Source organism: Manis javanica, chromosome 13, assembly GCF_040802235.1.
Source record: "Manis javanica isolate MJ-LG chromosome 13, MJ_LKY, whole genome shotgun sequence".
Classification (NCBI taxonomy): Eukaryota; Metazoa; Chordata; class Mammalia; order Pholidota; family Manidae; genus Manis; species Manis javanica.
Window position 1 is genome coordinate 43,951,595 of NC_133168.1, and position 20,207 is coordinate 43,971,801.

At 37.1% G+C, this 20,207-nt stretch overlaps 1 protein-coding gene across 1 annotated transcript in view; it reads right to left on the minus strand.

The window, feature by feature from the left end:
• The window catches only part of TRDN (triadin), a 486,197-nt gene that overhangs the window by 454,916 nt on the left and 11,074 nt on the right, over positions 1-20,207 (minus strand). Inside the window, exon 2 of the mRNA XM_073219550.1 lies at positions 17,834-17,959. The gene's annotated coding sequence lies outside the window, so the exon portion shown is untranslated. The remainder of the gene's footprint in view (positions 1-17,833; positions 17,960-20,207) is intronic.

Here is a 20,207-nt window from a genome sequence, read left to right on the forward strand (position 1 = left end):
TCAATATATGAAGTAGAAAGCCTGACAGAGATTTTTCCCTTTCTTTTCTAAGTCATTAAAAAAGGCCTTTGTTGAGGCTGCTTAGGGACTGGAAGGTTGCCACAGAACTGAGAGTATTTTTAAATTGTCAAAAATCTGACAAACTATTTTCCAAAGTGCCTAGAACATTTTGCATACAGACCAGAAGTGCCTAGGAGTTCCTTCATATTCTTGCCAGCACTTGGCAAATGTTAGCAAGCAGTCAGTTCTTTCACTTTTGGCCATTTTAAAGATAGCGTAGTATTTCACTGTGGTTATAGAATTTCTGTGACTAATAATCTTGAAGGTGTTTTTAAGTATTTATTGTATAACTTCTATTATAAATTCTAAGTCACTTAAATGTGATTTAAGGTGGCTTCTTAAGAAAGCAAATATGCCCCCTTTCTGCCAAGAAGGCTGTGACAAATTTGTTGTGGGAAGACCTGAAAGAGAAGTGAACAGGAATCTTGAAGAGATTTGGATAAAGAGGAAGGAAAAATTGTAGGATTTCTTTGATTGGCTCCTTCTTTGAAAGTCATCCTAAAATTCAGTCTCCAGCCTGAAAAGTGCCTGAGCTCATAGATCAGAAGAACTCTGTAGGAAGTCCATGTTCAAATGCTCAGGAACTGTGTGCCCCCAGGTAAACCACTTCAGACCTCTAACAGAGGAACAATGGATCTGACCAGGCTGCCCATCCTACGGTGTAACAGTCGCACTACTTGAACTTCAAAATGTCACTCAACTGTAATGTGAATAATCAGCTCCTTATTGGTTCTCTGGATCCCAAATGTCAAACTGTGGATCTGCATTATCTTCCAGTCTCATCTTAAGATGCTTAGAAATATCCTATGAATCAATTGATACTCACCAGAGTGGTGGCAGAGAAAGTTTGAATACCTATGTATGAGGACCAAACTTGGACAAGCTGGAACATTCCAAACTTGGAACAGGGGTCATGCATGGAATGAATATTTAAAACAAGGTATGTGCAAGTTAAATATAGTTTTTTAATCTATAGTGTTACTTTGACTATTTCTAATTGAATTTTTTAATATAAAATATTGATTTAGGTAGATGTGTGAATCAGATGGACTTAACCCACCTACTGAAGTTAAGAATCTAGTAGTCAAAATGGTCAGCCCAGATAAGTGGCACACCTCACAGATTCTTGTCTGAGGGTGACTCACTTCTGCCTAGTCCTAATTCAGCTTCACACTTCAGCACTGAACAATTATTCTACCTCTTAAAGCTACAACACTTATTCTCATGGATTAAATTTATTTTCTAAATCTTGGATAGTTCCATTTTCAGTAGGATTAAACTACATTTATCAGTTTACTAATACTGAAGGGTTCTTCTATCTTTGTATAGACTTAAAACAAAAGTCACTCAAACAAAATTCCATAGAACAAAAGGATGGAATGAAAAAAGAGAAAAAAACAGTCACGTAGAAATAAAATACACATCATAATGAATGAAAAATGAAAATAAAAAGTAGAATTCTTGATTAATGATTTATGAAGCATTGTAGAAAGTATATTCTTTCTGTGGTTTGCCCTCTTCAGAACAGTGATTTCAAACTTTTATAAAATTTTATGCTACTATGGTTTTGTTTTGAAAGAACCATTCAAGTTTCTTTTTACAAGGGTCAATATAAATGGGAAGACAAAACAAAAAAATAACTTTATTGTCATAGATGTTTTTATATCATAGTTCTATTGGCTTCGAAGTACTACAGAAATTATTTTACATCAATTAAATATAGTATCATTTGAGAATGATATTTGAAACTGGGTGAAGCGCTTTTGGCTCTTACAATCCCTAATAATATATGACATAGTTTTGGAAGTGCATGGGAACTTGGGTGTATACAAAAGTGGTCATTTTAACGCTGGAGTTCATGATCTGTATAACCCTGTGCAATTTCATAATTTTTTTGAATCCCATTCATAACACCAGGATAATATTATTTATGTTAAGGGATTTGTTATGAAATTTCAAGGTGACAACATACAAAAAGCATACCAGTGTCACCTTCTCCTACACCCAAAATTCAGATTTATGTTTACAGAATATTTTTTAAGGAATGTCATACTGGAGAATTAGAATATATAATTTCACTTTTAGAGACACTAGGAAGGACAGCATATATGTTGACCTATATTATCTATCATCAGAGGTCAATGAGCATTAGGTTATTTTCTCTTGACTCAGAGATTAAGAGGCTGTGTTTCTTCTACCCTTATTATTGAGAGGCTGCTAGAAATGATAGCAGCCATTCTTCTATTTTTAAAACTGCGCCAAGATGGAAAGGAATATCAGTACATAGTGGTAAAGCGCATAGCCTATAGACTTGGCTGCTTGTAACTGAAAACCAGCTCTATCATCTGTTAACTCTGTGACCTTAGGCAAGTTTCTCCACCACAGTGCTTCAGTTTCTCATCTCTAAAGTACATTGTAGGATTGTTTGGGGTTAAATTAATTAACATACATAAAACATGAAGAACCATGCCAGGCACAAAGCAAGCATGAAAGATATAATTGCCACTATTATTTCTCTTGTAATTTTCTTAGCCTCAAGCCAACAATTAGCTTTAACTTGAGAAAGGAAATGTAATATCCTATTTCATTTCTTGATATTAGAAATGTTGAAGTAGATAGAACATGCTAAGGGTGCAACTGTTCTGTTCTCAAGCTTCGTTATTCATTCATTGCGGAAGAGGAGGGGCAAAACAGGATTTCAAAGAGAAAACACGTTGATGAACACAAATAGCTTTCTTTGCCTTGAGAGTATGAAAAGTATTTTTTATTTGCTTCTTTTTTAGTTTTGAATTTTGTATACTGTGACATCCATAAACAAAGTTACAGAAAAAGGCCATGGAACCAGTTGGAGAGGAACTGAGAAGTGGGTAGGAGAGAATGAAAAGCTGCTTTTCTATATTTATAATAAAACAATATTTCTGGGGGAAAAAAAGTGAGGAAAGAGTGAGGTGAATAGTCATGATTCTTCTCTTGCACACTCTATTCTCTACCCACCCGTATGTCCTGTCAGCTCTTCCACTGAGTATATTTCAAATATACATCTTCTCACTATCTGTGTTCATGTTTCTCTGGTCCAAACCTTCCTAATTTCTCCCTGGATTTTGGCAGCACACTTAACTAATCTTCCTGGCTACTTTTGATGCCAGTATATACCCCTACACAACTGCCTGAATGATCTTTCTAAAGTGTAAATTATACCATTTCACTACCTTTTTTTAAACTGCAATGACTACCAATTACTCTTAAACAGGAATCCTAACTTTGTACCATGCTCCGCAAGTTCCTCTGTGATCATCACATTGCCAATTTTCTGCCCTGATGTCCTCCCACCTTCTCTTATCCACTTCTCTGCTTTTTTGTCATCTTTGGAACACATCAGGCTGTTTCCTGGATTAGGTTACACTTGCTGTTCCTCCTACTTGGAATTCTTTCCCCATAATCATCACGTGGCTGTCCCTTTCCCTTTTTCAACTCTTAGCCGAAATGTTCCTTGTTGGAGAAACCTTTCCTGACCATCCTCACTAAAGCATCATTCCCTACTCTTACCTTCTTCGTAACACTTTTCAGTACCCGAAATCATCTTATTTATTATCAGGTTCACCATCTTGCTCCTTCAATTAGTTAAGCAGCTTGGAAAGAGGGCTCAATCTGTTTTATTTCTGTACCTCCAGCACCTAGAAACAGTACGTATTTGTAGCCTGCGTGGCCCATCACTGGGTACCAAGAGCCTGGGACCAGTGGCAGCACACTACTGGTGCTGTTAGCCATTGAAACCCAGGCTCCTTCCGGTCTTTCCCACCCTCTCTGTGCTTACATATAATGTTTCTTAATCAAATAATTACTTTTAAAATGTATGCTATATCACTTGTAGTAATAGAAATGAAAACATCATGTACTCTCTCTAAAGTTACATAAATGACCATAACACAAACTAGATGTAACTCAATGATTCCATGTCCTGACCTAACTAGCTGCCTCCATTCTGGCTAAATGCTTATGTCAGAGGTATGAAATACCCAAAAAAACAATGCATATAAGTTAAGTCAATTTTCAGAGATTACAAAAGAGAATGTTTGTATGGTACTATGCTATGTTTTTCCCAAAATATTTTTGTTGCCTCTTTACTAATAAACACCATCTCTGCTATGTCTACTCAGGCAAAGCTAAGAAAAAAATGGGAATATTTGTCTAGTTAATATAGATAGATATAGATAATCCTTCTCTCAAGATTTCATAAAATCACCAAAAAGTTGCAAATATATAGATGATACTTGGCAACTTAAAAAAAATTATCTCTATAGTCAAATTATTCAAATTGATCATTATTTTCATTTAAACGTATATCATGCACTGATACATAACTAGTGAATATATTACTAAGCCACTTCTCTTAAGCAAACCTTATTCAAAAATAAAATGGTGTCTGTCCTGCTTCATAAATATGTTTACAATTAATTGAATTTTCAAAGGAGTCTCCTAACCCATTAATGTGCCCTAGTTATCTGTATCCTTTACTTAGAATTTATGAATTTGAATCTCTGAAAAATAGACCTACTAATTGTATAAATTACTAATTATACTTGAAACTATCACTACTATAAAATTACTCCACCATACAGCCAGGAAATCCACACCCACTGCTTTGATGTTAAAGAATATAATTCATCATTTCCAGTGAAAGTAAGCAAGTTTGGGTGTCATCTAAGCATTAAAATTAAAACTCAAGAATTGACTATATAAAAATAATTTAGGTGTGTGTGGGAAAATACTATTAGAAAACAAAAAATTTCTCTGGGCAAAAGGATAACAGAGGACCAATGGGAGGAAATTGATTTGGACGGAGCAGCTGCATCTCCCATCTGCACCCTCACAAGAGGAAACTCTAAATGTTATATTGCAAAGTATTTTTTTTACCTTTCAATTGTGAACACAAGCAAATCCTGTTTCTGTAGCTGGTTTATAAGAATCATTCTTCTGATTTTAATGAGAAGATTTTAGGAAGGACAGACTGCATATTTAATACTATTTGGCATACTGAAGCAAGGATCCCCAGAGGCAGAAGGGCCTTTTGCAAGTACACACTGAAGTCAGCACTGAAGAGCAGAGGGGCTTTCAATAGTAAATTATCCCAGAATTTTTGATGCAGTCATTAGAATCAAGCAATATAAGATAGATATTCCAATAAAAGAAGGAAATGCAAGTAAAACAGTAAATAATCTACTTTTGTAAATATATCAGTAAATACATCAAATAATCTATTATTTGAAATATAAAAATATTTGTTATGCAAATACAATATAATGGACTTGTGAACTGAATTGTAGAATTTATTGGAATTAAAAGTAAATAACTAAAATAACCAGAGAGCCTGGATTACTTAGAATTTTCTTCTTATCCCAGGGTTTGTATCATATCTTGGGTGGTTTATTAATACACAAAACAATGTTCCTAGCTTCTGGTTCATAGCACCAAACTTATAGAACAGAATACTATGTCCTCAATCAAAGTAAAGTAGAAAGAAAGATGTTTAAAAATGTGATGATACAACAGTGATGGGAATGAAACAATAAGGTGGTGTAAATACTGAAGAATCTCTCTTCAGTAACTATAATTGCCCTAAGTCAGAAAGAAGTTTTGGTAGCAAATGAAGTGGCTTGCTATAGATATTTTTAGTTTGAAGTGTCAGTGGAGATTTCAAATTGTTTGTACCAAACGAGCTAGAAATTTGGAAATGAACATCTAAAGAAAAAATCAGAAAGTAAATATTTTTAATAAAGACATTGGATTGCTTTGCATATAAAGCATAACACAGCTCCAATACGTGGGCATAATGTAGATCAGAAGCTAATTTCACATACCTCTTTTAATCATCACAAGCATCCTATTATTTAAGTATTATCATCCCCATATCATAGACAAAACTGGGACAGAGTAAAATGAAGAGTCATTCTTTAAATGACACAACTAACTAGTAACAGAAACTAGAACCCAACTCAGGTCTTTTCTTTCTAATTTCCTGCTCCTTCATTTATGCTACTGGTGATTCAGGAAAAATGATGAAGAAAAAGAAGAAAGGAAAAACATGGATGAATTCATGACTGAGAATTAAGTTAGCAAGAATTTTCAGTCAACCTAATTTTGAGTTTATCCAGCAAAGTCTGGCAACCTGGGAGTAAACTCCGAAAAGCTTATTATGGAGTGATTCACTGTTGAACACTGGCAAGTTGACACATGCAAGGCTAAATATAAGAATTTTTTTAAGATGGAAATGAGTGCCTCACTGGAAAGTTGGGCTATGTTTGCAAAGAGGGAAGTGAAGTTAGAAGGTGACTAATGGACTAAGTGTTTCAAATTGCATTGACTGCCTCTCTCCTACAATCAAAATTCAAAATACCAGGTTTTCATTTTCTCAGCATCTTTTGATTATAGAAGGCACTGGTACACTGGAAATTTCTGAAACTGGGTCTGCAGGATTAGGGCAATTCTGCAAGCTTCCTAGTATCCTCTCAATAGATTCCATTTTATTTCAATTTAGAAATTTGTGGTTTTGTTTGTTTCTTCATATAGACTAATACAGTATTTGATCAATTTTGCTTTCATTTTTTCTGCCCTTCCTGTCACCTAATCCCTTACAATTACAGAGTACTTAAAACCAATAGAGGATGTGACCAACATCAAAGAAACTGGGGAAAACTCTTAGAAGTTAGCAAATAAATGTCATTTGATTGACAGGAGTAAAAGAACCCGTAACTTTTTAAACAGGTTCAGGAGGAAACCATTAGAAAGATCCTAGTAAGAGCAGATTCCAAAGATGTTCATAGTTAAGTGTACAAGTGGAAAGAGAACTAGTTTCCCAGTTCTCAGATGGCATACTCATCTGAGCAATTAATCAAATGCATTGAACACAGTAAAGCTGGTAAGCCAAGCAGGATCCTCTCTCCTTCCTCATATGGAATAGCAGCTATTAGGAGTTGCATTTATTCTCAGGCTAAGTAATTAGACTACACCCTAAAGAAAGTGAATTCCCTGTCTAGGAAGGGCTTCTTAGGGGCTGGTAGAGAAGCAGAGGAGAGCTGGCAGAGTGTTGGATCTTCAGGAGGGAGATGCATTAAAGACACAAATTGAAGGTTTGGGAGGTGGTCTTGATTTCTCTACATAGCCCCCTAAAGTGAAGCTAGACCGTCAACATTCACATTCAAATGACACAGGGCCTATGTCAGTTCTTCACCTTATCTAGAACTTTAATCTGGCTACTTAAGGTGAACCACTTAGCCAAAACAAAAGTCTAAAGAAAGCAAAACATGTCTTTGTGTCATTTGTATGTCCTTAATCTTATCATTTGCTTTAAACTACATCATTCAGAAAATAATCTGATACCAGTTATTTATACTTTACAGTATTTGGCTACCAAATGAGTAGCTATTTAGAAAAGAATTTCTGGCATTAGAAAACAGGTTTAAAGCTATTCAATGTTCAGAGGAATCTTCTCAATTGTTTTCTAGAGTCCCCTTATCACAGTACTCATTTATGGGAATTCTGGGAAAACACACACACCCACAAGTGCACTCCTGGAACCCACTCCAGACCTACTGGATCAAAGACTTCATTTTGAACCCATTGAGGGGCTCAGATATCTAACTTTTAAACAAGTTAGTCAGAAAATCCTGTGATTTATACATCTGGGAACTAGTGTAAATTATTGTTCTATGCACACCCCTTCACCTGCTCCCCTACACAACTACACACAACATTCTACTTTATTAGAGACCACCCTTCAATGAATATTTTCACATTCCCAGTTTATCAGCAGTGTAAAGTGTTTAAAATGGAGTAATAACTTCTAGTGGGATTTGTCAGTTCTTTTGCTAACCAGATTAATGTTCTCAAATTTCAGGAAGCATAGAATCATCTTGAAAATAATTCAAGTAGAGATTCCTAGGCCCTCCCAAAGTCTCTGATCCAGTGGTTAGGAATGGGCAGGAATCTGCAAATGTAACAAGCAGCCCTAGATGATTTTGTCATTTTGAACAACATTTCCATCCTCTCTACTCAATTCCTCTCTGTGTGTCTCAGTGTATTCCTCCTGTCATGTGTTCATCTTATTTGCCTTATTTTCTCCTCTGCTTTCCTTGCCTTTCCTAGCTCTCATCATGACAGGAAATGTATCATAAGTGTCATATCATTTTGGGTGGAGATTACCAGTACCACTTGCAAAAGCTACCTGTTTTTACCACTAGCAAAATGAAAAGCACTCCAAGAATATCTTCAATGAGTTCCTTACTTGAAGCAGGAAGGTAAGTAGAAACAGACTAAAAATAAGTAGGTCAATGGTTCTCATTTCTGGCTGCACATCAAAAACACTTGAAAATTTTTTAAAACCACTCCCAGAGATTCCAATTTATTTGGTTGGGTGTGATACCAGAAATCGGCATATTCTTTTAAGTTCCCAGGTGATTCTAATGTACAGGAGGAGCTGAGAACTCACCATTTAGACTCAGTGGAAATTATGCAAAGGTAATAACAAAGAAAGCTATATTTCTGAGACCTAAAAACAATGGAGGGAGAAATGGACTTTAACAAAAAGAGGAAGAAAAAGAGATAATTGTGTCTAACTGATGGACAGGAAAATAGAAGCATTGTCAGGGCAAAGAGAGAAAGAAACCAAAGAAAATGAACACTACATCTTCAATATATGCAAAAAAAAGGAGAATTTAAGTAGAATTGAAGGCAAAATATTTTAGATGCATTACAAACAGATGAGATAAAAGGAACATTCAATGCTTTCCACTCCAAAGGTCACAGAGGGATTAGACTCCATTCTTCTTTCAAGATTATGTCCCAAAGAGAGAAAGAGTAAAGTCAAGTATAACAAGAAATATATTAGGAATACCTACACAAAGAGTGAGGGGAAAGTGAATGCAGATGGATGAATACTTTGAAATAATAAACTGTGAAGCTCATAGCAAATAGGAACAAAATAAAGTTAAGAAAAACTACTGCTAACACTAATAAGTCCAAGGGGCTCTAGACAGGTCACAGAAGGTTTGCATTAAATATAACCAGAAAAAAAACAAAAGGAGAAAATGAATAGAAAGATTTGCACTGCCAGAGTAATTGAGGATTAGAGACTATTATTTTGGAAGAACATTCATAAAGGACGTTTCATAAATACCCTTTGTTTCAACAATAGAGATATGTCTAAATTGATTAAAGTTATTTAATATGAAAAGATGGAGAAAGGACAAGTCTTACTTAAAATCTGCAAATAGAAAAACTGAAAAAAGAAGACCTCATTTTTGGAAAAAATACAGTTAGGAGGAGCCATAAATCCAGATAAAGAAAATTATTTTGCCTTATGCAGGAAGGCAAGATGATCAAGTTTAAACTCACTCATAAGAGAGAACACTGAGGGCAAATGCTGAGTTTTCAATACTTAAAAATCAACTCTTCTGATCAAGTCAACTTGAGATGACTCCCCCAGAATAGAATTCTTAATTCTAAATTGATCACACTCTTTAATGCAATGAAAGAGTCATGTACGCACATACACACACACACACACACACACACACACAGAAACACCACTGGTCCCAAGCTAAAAACCTTCTCTCTTTCTGGTGTTCCCTACCTCCTTTCCCCCATATTGCACGGTCTGACATTCTGGAGACAACATTTGAAACAGTATGAAGTATAATGAAACATGAAATTTGATAGTACATCAAGTCAGCTGAATAAATTGTCATATATAGGTTATAGTTTTATTAGTTGTGTGGTTTTTCTAAAAAAAATTTTATCAAGATAATATAAGAAAAGAAGAAAGAAAAAAGTACCCATCTTTTGAAGAAGCATACCATTGCAACACTCAATTATAGACTTCCAAATATAATGCTATTGACTGGGTTTAGAAAATACATTGATTAATTTCAAGTTTACCTTTTACTTCATTTAGTGATTCTTTTGACACTATTAACCACTCTATACTTAAACTCTTTACTTTCTTGTCTTTCATGGCAATTTTCTATAGTGACACTTACTTTTTACTCTGGTCATTCTTTCAGGCCCTTTCCAATTCTTCTAATATTACATTCTATGTTACAATCTTTTTTTTCTTCAATATATCCAATACCACTAAGGATCGTCAAATCTACATCTCCACCCTGGCCTCTCTTCTATTTCCAGACCCACATTTCTAGCTCTCTGTTGAACATTAGCACATGATACAAAATTCAGTAATGCTTCTTTCAGCACATCTCTCTCCTCCAATATTGGCTCCATTTAAAATGTATCTCAACCATGCTAATGACTATAACAGTTTCCCTAAGTTGGAAATCTTGGAGTCCCATTATGTTGAAGTTGACCATATAATTTGAATTTTCATTCAAACTAGGATATTTTTGCTAGTGAAACAGGCACTCAACAAATATAGTAGTCAAAGGAGGATGTACCTTAACACCAGACTTATCTTTCTTTTGTTTCGACTAATTGGTCATTTAATCTGGAAAACTGATATTTTTTCAGGCCCATTTCTTCTTATTAATTTCCTTGTCATTTCATCCCTAGAATATTTCAGGCCTAACCAATCACCCTGTTTCTCACATGAGTCTTTCTGTGTTTCTGCCAAAATTATTGTTGAAGTTATTTTTCTAAATCCCAAGTCAGATTATATTGTTGCCTTGTTTAAAATACTTTGCTGTCTCTTATCTGCCTCTCAAGATAAAATAGAAACTATTAAGTAAAATATATACATGTAAGGCCTAAATTATCTAATTCCTAGCTTTGGGAGGACAGATTAGTGTAATGGTTAAAAGCACAGCCTGGCTTCTGCCTAGATTGAGGAAAGCTGGATGGGCATTATTCCTTCCCCAACAATAAAAAAGGGATGAATTATCTACAGTCATTGCTTGTATTGAATCTGCCAAAGAGCTAAAGTTTCAAGGCAATGAAGTAACCTGAATTTTAAGGAGAGGCACAATACAAGATTTTCTCACCTGAGGTATAGCATGGGAGGAAGAGGCATTATCCACCATACAAGCAGATAGGAAATCAAGTTTTATTAAAAAATCAGTGATTCCTAAAGTGTACCAATATGGAATCTCTGAGATCACTAAACGCAAACAGAATTTGCACACTCACAGTCTCTTTCCAATGGCCTTTGTTCACTGTTCATTGGAAAGATTAGGGGGTAATATGGGAGACCAGAGAAAGCTCCACACAGACATGGAGGAGGAAATCAGCTACCATTGAGGAAAAGGTATGGAACACCGAATCCTTCTCACATATAGAGTAAAAACCTACAGCCATTAGGGAAGGGTCAGCAATCTTACCTTCAGCATGCAAGTAAGCTTCACTGACACTGTGGGAAGGACAGAAACAAAAATCATTTTACTTTGCAGAGAACAGTGGAGCCCTAGAGTCAGCATCATATCCTAATATCACTAGTAAAGGGGAAGAATACATTCTCCCACACAAATTTCGTCACAGATTCAAGAAAGAATGTGACTGCCATGGGAAGAGGGGGCGTAAATCCTGAGAAATTCCATCCCCTGAGGTCCAGGCACACAGTAATAGCTTAAAATTAAGGCTGGACCAGAAGAACAAAGAATCTCCCTGCTCCCACCAGAAGCCTAAGAATTACCAAAGCCTGTAGTACCCTGACAATAGTCAAAATCAAAACAAGATCCAAATTCAGCTCAGCTCCTGATGAGATTGACTGAACACCCCAAACTAATTGCCTGAAAGAATAAGAGTGCTCACCTCTGCGTATAACGTTATTAACTTGAGTGTGTACTGTTTTACATATGATGTCCAACATGTAACAAGTAATTATGAGACACAAAAAAGCCAGCAGACAAAAATGTAGCCATTGTCAAGAGATACAGTAATCAAAAGAACAAGACTCAAAGACAACCTAGATGTTAGAACTATCAGACAAGGACTTTAACATAATTTTATTCATGATCATAAAAAAGTAATACAACAGCAATGTCCAACTGATGACTATGTAAACTGATTATAAGACTCATATAATGGAAACTATTCAGCAATCAAAAGAAAGGCTTTTCTGATATAAGCTACCACATGAATCTACAGCAAATGTACTTGTCAAAATTCCTAGACTGCTGCATAAAAAAAGTGTGAATTTTACAATATGTGTATTTTACCTTTAAAGAAACTTAATTTGAAAATCAGATGAAAAAGTGCAGACTGCCTATGTTTGAATCCTGGCTGTGTCATTTATCAGCTATACTAATTTGATTAACTTACTTAGCCTTTCTCTGCTGGCATTCTTACATCTATAAGATAAGGTCAGTGATAAAGACAAGATACCTACCTCTTTGAGTTGTTATGCATGTGATATTCATAGAAGAAATTACCACATAAGTGTTTGCTATTGTTACTGATTTTCCAACCTCATCTCCCACCAATTGCACAAAGTAGCATTGACCGAGCCATTCTGAACTATTTAAGGTTCCTCTAATCCTCCCTTATGTCTTTGTACTTGCTACTTTATCTGCCTGGACTACCCTTTTGCACCTTACTGCAACTCCTAGCAATAGCAAACTTCTCATCCTTAAAGACGGAGTTTATATGTCTGCTCTATAAGCTTTCTCGTCTACTTTCCACTCTTATCTAAGCAAAGGAGATTGATCTCTCCTTCTTTATGTCTATGTACCTAATACATATTTCCTTTTTTATACCAATAACAGGGTGTTATAATTATTTCTTGAATACTTTTTCTTCTCTCATATCATGACTTTGAATGCAAGTCAAGTAACATTTCATGCTTTGTCCCAGTTCTTAGTTTAGGTCATGATACACGATAAATGCTCAATAAATATTTGAATGAATGAATGGATAAAGGAATCTATCATGGTTCACTTCAATCCTGGCTGCTTGATTGTGCTAAAGAAAGCCCTTGACTCATAACTACTGCAATATCAAGACTAAAGGAGCATAATGGAAAGAAGTTAGCTGGAATGCCAGAACATGTAAAGTCAGTCAGCACAAGAGGGCACACTGCTCTTAGAAGTGAGAATATTCAGGAGGCCAGGGGTCCAGGGAGGTAAATAGTGGGTTAGTGATCATGTAAGGGTCAGGTATCACAGCAGGTGAAAGGAAAGACCCATAACAGACAATTATAAGCAACTAAACAGAATTTAGTATGTCAGAATTAGGCTGCAAAAGGCTTTGTTAAAGTCTATTTCCATAGGTCTGCTGAGTAACCCAGGCTCCCAACCTTACTAGTTTTGTAAGCTTGGCCTAAGTAGACTTGGTCAGCTTAACACTTGATAACCTGATTTACCTGTTTCTTGGAAAGTTCTGGCTGGTCCTTATTGTGGATTTATATAGTTTTCAGATCTGCTTTCACCTTTGTTTCATTCTCCTAGCATGGCCTTGTTTCATATCTCTGAATATTTGCAAGAAGCTTAGGGAGGTTATTGTCGATAGAGTAGTCAGTGATGGGTCATCTGAGGGCATGGCATAATGTTATATTTCATGTACAGAACTGTGCGCTAGTGAGACTCTGATATAGTAAAGAGGCAGAGAAATTCAGGTACTAAATAACTGCAACATTAAGTGATTCTGAAAACATGAAATAGCCTATGTTAGTTTACATGCTCTCAGCAATTGATGAAATCAAGAAGTGACTCTAATGGTAATTTTTACCCCCACTGATACCTCTGCTAAGGACCTACCAAGAAAAGCCTTTGCTGGGATGAAGGAAGAAGCTCTCATGGAAAGTCCAAGAGATACCAAAATCCCTGCTCTTCCTGTCACCATCATTTGATCCTTTTCTGTCAAATAAACTGTAGTCCACAGAAATTTAGAATTGTATTTTCATTCTGCATTAGCCCTGCTGTATTTCAGTGGGAAATTATTAGAGTCATTCCCCCATAAGATTCTCTTCCATGTAGTTATTGAGCTAGCAAACCACTTTAGGCCAGTATTTTGCAGATATCCTCATCTAGATAAGCCTTTGATAACCTGATCTATATTAGAGTTCAAAATAGGACTCTCAAAATTATTTGGACAAGTAGAATATGTACTCAGAAATTAAAGAACATACATATTTTTAAAATTATATAAATCCATTGTAACCCAAACTCTTGCTATTTGATTTCAGGGACTAAATTTATTTAGAAAAAAACATTACTGGCGTACATTAGCACTTTGGGCAGATTTCTTGTATAAATCAATAATTGACTTTGGTTTTTTCATTGAAGTGCAAAATATTTATCTCCTTTGAAGTGTTAGAAATTCAAGATGAGTGAGTTGTAAGCTCATAGTCTAGCATAAGAGGGGTTGACTGCCACGGCAAATGATAATATTATATAGTAATATATAGTTAGACCTAGCCATCTAAATGTCACAAGGTGACCCTGGTATTAAACTACAATTTATCTCACAATAAGGTTTTTCTTGGTCCAGCTAAATTCAGTTACATGTCAATATATCTGTCAGCTATGAGTTGTTAGCTACTAGAAGTTCAACAAATAAAAAATATATCCACAATGGTTTGAGTTACTAGGTCAAAACATTTGTCAAAATTTTCCATGAATTAAACATTTATGATCTGAGCATTTCCTTGTATGTAAATTTTACCACTAAAGAATTAAATGGAACAATAAAGAAATACTGAATCCTACTTAATGATATGTAGGCTGAAGTGTCATGCCTGCAACTAATTTTGAAATGCGTCCAAAAATAAGATGAATTGTTGGATGGATAGGGACACACATATAATAAATCTAGTACAGTAAAATATTAACTGTAGATTCTCAATAGTAGAATGTGATTTTGTGTTTAAAAATTTTAATAATAAAATTTGGAGAGGGAAAAAGAACTGGTCTTGTCAAGATTGGAAGATAAGGAGAGCTATTGTAAAATATAGCTCAGTAAAACAGAACGCATAGACTGAAGTCAGATACCAGATGGCAAAGAAGAGTTATCATATCTATAAGATGAATGTGCAAATCAGATGCCAAGATAAAATCTGGGTTTGAAGCCAATAAAAGTCTTCAGGAAGGCAAACATAGGAAAATTCACAGGAACACCCACGGACAGATGTTACTATTAGTCTTTTATTTGCCTTCAACCTTGTCCTTGAAAGCATGTCTTTGTCACTTTTAAATGCAAGGTCTTCTAAACCCAGCATAAGGTTTAAACACTCATAAACATACTTGAACAGAATTTACCTAATTAACATATATTTTCTGATTGTATATAATACATTGATAGGCAATCATGATAAGCTTCCAATTGGATAAAACTTGAAATCACACTCTGTCCTTAAAAGAAATCATTTCAATTGGGTAATAAGTGCTCACAATAAGCAATTTTCCATGATTATGAAAAAAAAGTACTGATTGGAAAAACATGCTTACCATAGCACTTCTGTATAGCAGTTTTATAAACTGTCCTTTGTTTTTCATCCACTAATATACAAAATTGTTAGCTTTCTCTACTTTTTGTGTGATTGCATGTCCTTCTCTGAAGGGTCACATGATCAGGGTATCTCACAGTACAGATCAACAAAGGCAGAAATAAGAGTCATGCTGAAAAATAGGCAGAAACACTTTCCTTGAGTATATCTTAGCCATTGAAAAAATTTAGAATGTTTCAGATTTAGTACAATGTTAGTTTCCTGATGATAAATCCACATTATATTCATTTCTTTATCCCCATTCTGAGCCTGACAGGGAGTTTATTTTCAGTAAATATGGCTCAATGAATGACACAGAAGTAGTAAACAGAAAGTGAAAGCATTTGCAAGGAGGAGAAGAATCCAAACTGAAGGAAGATTAGTGCTCAGCTAGTATGCATATTTGCTAACAAATAAAAATATGAGAATTATGTATAAAAAATGACTATGGTAAGTTCAGGAAGAGAGACAATAAAAACTGAGAAATGTTTAACTTTTTTCTAGAAATAGTGGTAAAGATTTTAAAGAGATATGTTCAGTTTCAACATGCTATTCCTTCTTTTTTTCCTCCCCCAATGCTGTTTGCTACTTCTTCCTCCAAACATCACATCAAACTGAACAAAGAAATGAGCAAAAATTTTAGATAATCATCTGTGGAGCAGCAAAAACTAGAAAGGTCTTTTTAACAAGGGCCCAAAATCTGATTAATTTCTGGGAGATATGAAGCTTGTCAGCACTGTGAGATAAGATTAAGGTGCTCTCAGTTCATTACACAACTTGAGACAAAGCTGCTCAGTGAACAAGTGGGCAGGTTTTGCCCAGTGATTACCAGTGTTAGTCCAGGCCTGTGGGAAGCAGGCTGTGAGAGGACATGGGAAAGCATCCAGGGGAGACAGGGAGAGCCATCAGAGCATGATGCAAACGTGACCCTAAGAGGAGAGAGGAAGGGAAGGAAGAAGGTTTGGTGGAAATGTCACTGACTGCAGTTCAAAGGCAAGTCCAGCAGAGCTTCGGGGGAGCCCAGGCTGCTGCCAGAGGAGTCCTGCTTCTCTCAGGAACAGGCCTGCCTTTGAACCTCTACCGCACACTCCTTGACAAGAGCAGCCTGTGAGAAGAATGACTTCCATTCCCAGGTGGCAGCTGGGGCTCTGGTGAACTCTGTCCCTTGCAGTCCCAGCCCTCAGGGGGTATTCCCATGGCCTCTGAAGCCCACCATTTGCTCCACTCCACACACACCCAGAGGAAAGCTCCTCCATGGTTCCCATAGGCTGCTTTACCTGAAGAAAATTTTGAACAATTTGAAGAGTTTGAATTTTGAATAGGGAGGCCTTGAGAAGAATGAAGATAGCCCAGTCTCTGCACTTGACCTGGAAGCTGCCATTGTTCCTCGTCCTCTCCCTCCTCTGCTACTTGTTTCAAATTCCCCTCATCCCTCTGCTATCACCTTGGCAGATCATGGTCTTCCATACTGGCATTATCCAACCCTTTATTTCTGAGGGCAATGCGCTCCTAACAGTTACAGTCTTCTTAGTCTGGGGTTGCTACACATGTCATTCACAGTTACAATGGGGCAGTGGAGCACCAAGCGGTGTCCAAGTGGATCAGCTGGTTCCCTAGTAATTCTTCCCTGTCTCCATTTCTTAGAGCAGCCCTACTTCTGTCTGGGATCAGCAGCAATTTGCCATGCCAGTAAGGTGACTCCTCTTCTTGCCTGCCAGTGCTTGGCAACAAGGAGTCCAAAGTGCACTGGCAGGAGCCACAGCTTGTATCTCAGTGGTACTCACAGGGTATATTTACCATGGCAATGCCTCCTAAGGGCACAGCATCTCCTCAGTCAGAATCTATCGCTCCTTGCCAATGAGGCAACAATTTCTGGTGAGATAACAAGTATTACTTCTGTGATGTCTTTCTTTCTCTTTTTAATTTGAATCTTAATGCCACAAAATCACTTTGGAATGAACTATATTTGTTCCCTCCTCCCAGTGCACATTTAGATTGCTAAAAGGACTAAATGAAATAGTGCATATAAAAGAGATTAATGCAGTGCTTGACAAAAACAGGACTAAATAAATAGTGACTCTTTATCCAAACCTTTCCCAATAATAAGCTATAATATATTTATAACAAACATTCTATTTAATAGTCTTATTGTAGCATTTGTTTTCATTTAACATACAATAATTAAGGGTTGATTTGGGTTATGCACAGAAGTAGATGTGAGTTTGAAGACAATATGATTGCCTTTCAGACATTTGGAGTTGATCCCTGTGCTCTCCTGTCTCTCTTTTATATTCAACCTATAAAAATGCCCTGCTAGCTCATGTCTTACACAGGGAACTTAGATCTTACCTCTTAACAAAGTACCAAAATATCCTTGACAAGAAGGTCCCAGATGATGGCAAAGTAGAGAGAGCCTGAATCCACCTTCTTCCTTCTATACACCAAATTTATACCTGCACAAAGAGTTACTTCACCCTGAAGAAGAAGAGACTGAAGTGAACACCGATACAAGGGACAGAAAGATCAAAGTTAAAAGCCCAAAATGGCATGAGAGACAGAGAAACCATAACTGGGGAATCCCACATCCAGCAGAGCCGTTCAGAGGTGGGGAGGAGGGATACTGCTGGGCGCACCAGGCATGGACTCCCTGACCTGAGGCAAAGGAAAAAATCCCTATGGTTTAAAGTGGAACTAGACCATAAATGAAAGAACCTAAGTTTCAGAACTAAACATCTACTGGTTGGCAATGAAACTGTTGGGGGCAATCCAGAAACAGGGGAGCCATTGTCATTGCACATTGTTTGTGCTCCCTCTTCACATCTTGGTGTAGCTGAGAACAAGATATGGGTGCAGTCCCACAGGCCTGCCTTGCTGCCAGCTGTTATCCACCAATACAGCTCTCATAAAGAGGACCAGAAAGTTTTCCAGCTCACTGGGAGGTGTTCAAATATGTGGACTGGTGCTACCAAGCAAATCCTAGAGCAAGTGGGGAATGCATGTGCTGGGCTTGACCCCAGGTGATGAGTGGGACCTGAAAGATACCAACTCAGAAATTTTCTGGAGCAGCTTGGAGTTCAAAGGGGCTTCAGGGAAATGTGTGCTGGATACCTAAGCCCAATCCCCAGTAGGACCAGCAGGTGCCAACGAGGCAATACCCAGGAGCAGCTTATAGCATGCAGGGGCCAAGGGGAAATGTGCGTGGATCCTGACTCCACACCACCAACAGGACCTAGTTGGCATATGGGAATTCCCCAGAGTGGTCCTAAGTGGCCCAGAGCACAAATAGGCGTACAGGTGAGGAGGTTCAGGGGATTCAGCTGGTGCCAATCAGGAGTTACCTGGAGTTTACCACTGAACTACCACTGGCCCACTACCTTCCCCCTGCCAGTGTAGAACCCAAAGGTATCTAACCAGGAGCCCCTTCAAAGGGTCCCCAAGGTGTGTCCCCTGGACCACACCCCAGGAGCTCCAACACCAGGAAAAACCCATCTCACACTCTTTCAGTCCCCAGCTTGCCAAAACCATGAGGCAAAGCTGTTTATCCAGGAGATTCTCCTAAGCAAGGCCAGTACTTCAAGACTGGAGAGCTAGCCCTTTCAACTAACTCATAGAACCAAGCACAGAAAGTCATACAAAATAAGACAGAAGAATACTCTCTAAATGACAGAAGAGGAAGAAAAAAAGAACAGAATAAAACTAAATGAAACAGAGTTAACCAATCTACCTGATAAAGAGTTTAAAAACAATGGTTATGAAGGTATTCACTGGACTTTAGAAAACAATAGCAGAACTCAAGGCAACCTCAACATAGACATAGAAAGTCTAAAAAGAACCAATTGGAGATGAAGAATTCAATAGATGACATTTAAACAATACACTGGAGGGAATTAACAGAAGACTAGCGGATGCAGAAGAACAGATTAGTGCCGTGGAAGATAAATACTGGAAAGCACTCAAGCTGAACAGCATAACGAAGAAAGAACTAAAAGAAATGAGGTAGGGTAAGAGAGATCTGGGACAACAGCAAACATTCTAACATCCTCAAAATGCTCAAAATAGACTTACCATTTGACCCAGGAATTCCACTTCTAGGAATTTACCCTAAGGATGCGGCACTCCAGTTTGAAAAAGACAGATGCACCCCTATGTTTATCGCAGCACTATTTACAATAGACAAGAAATGGAAGCAACCTAAGTGTCCATCAGTAGATGAATGGATAAAGAAGATGTGGTACATATACACAATGGAATATTATTCAACCATAAGAAGAAAACAAATCCTACCATTTGCAACAACATGGATGGAGCTAGAGGGTATTATGCTCAGTGAAATAAGACAAGCAGAGAAAGACAAATACCAAATGATTTCACTCATCTGTGGAGTATAAGAACAAAAGAAAAACTGAAGGAACAAAACAGCAGCAGAATCACAGAACCCAAGAATGGACTAACAGTTACCAAAGAGAAAGGGACTGGGGAGCATGGGTGGGAAGGGAAAGGGTGGGGAAGAAGAAAGGGGGTATTATGATTAGCATGTATAATGTGGGGGGTGGGAGAAAGGGGAGGGCTGTACAACACAGAGAAGACAAGTAGTGATTCTACAACATTTTGCTATGCTGATGGACAGCAACTGTAAGGGGGTTTGTGGGGGGGACCTGGTATAGGGGAGAGCCTAGTAAACATAATGTTCTTCATGTAATTGTAGATTAACGATAACAAAAAA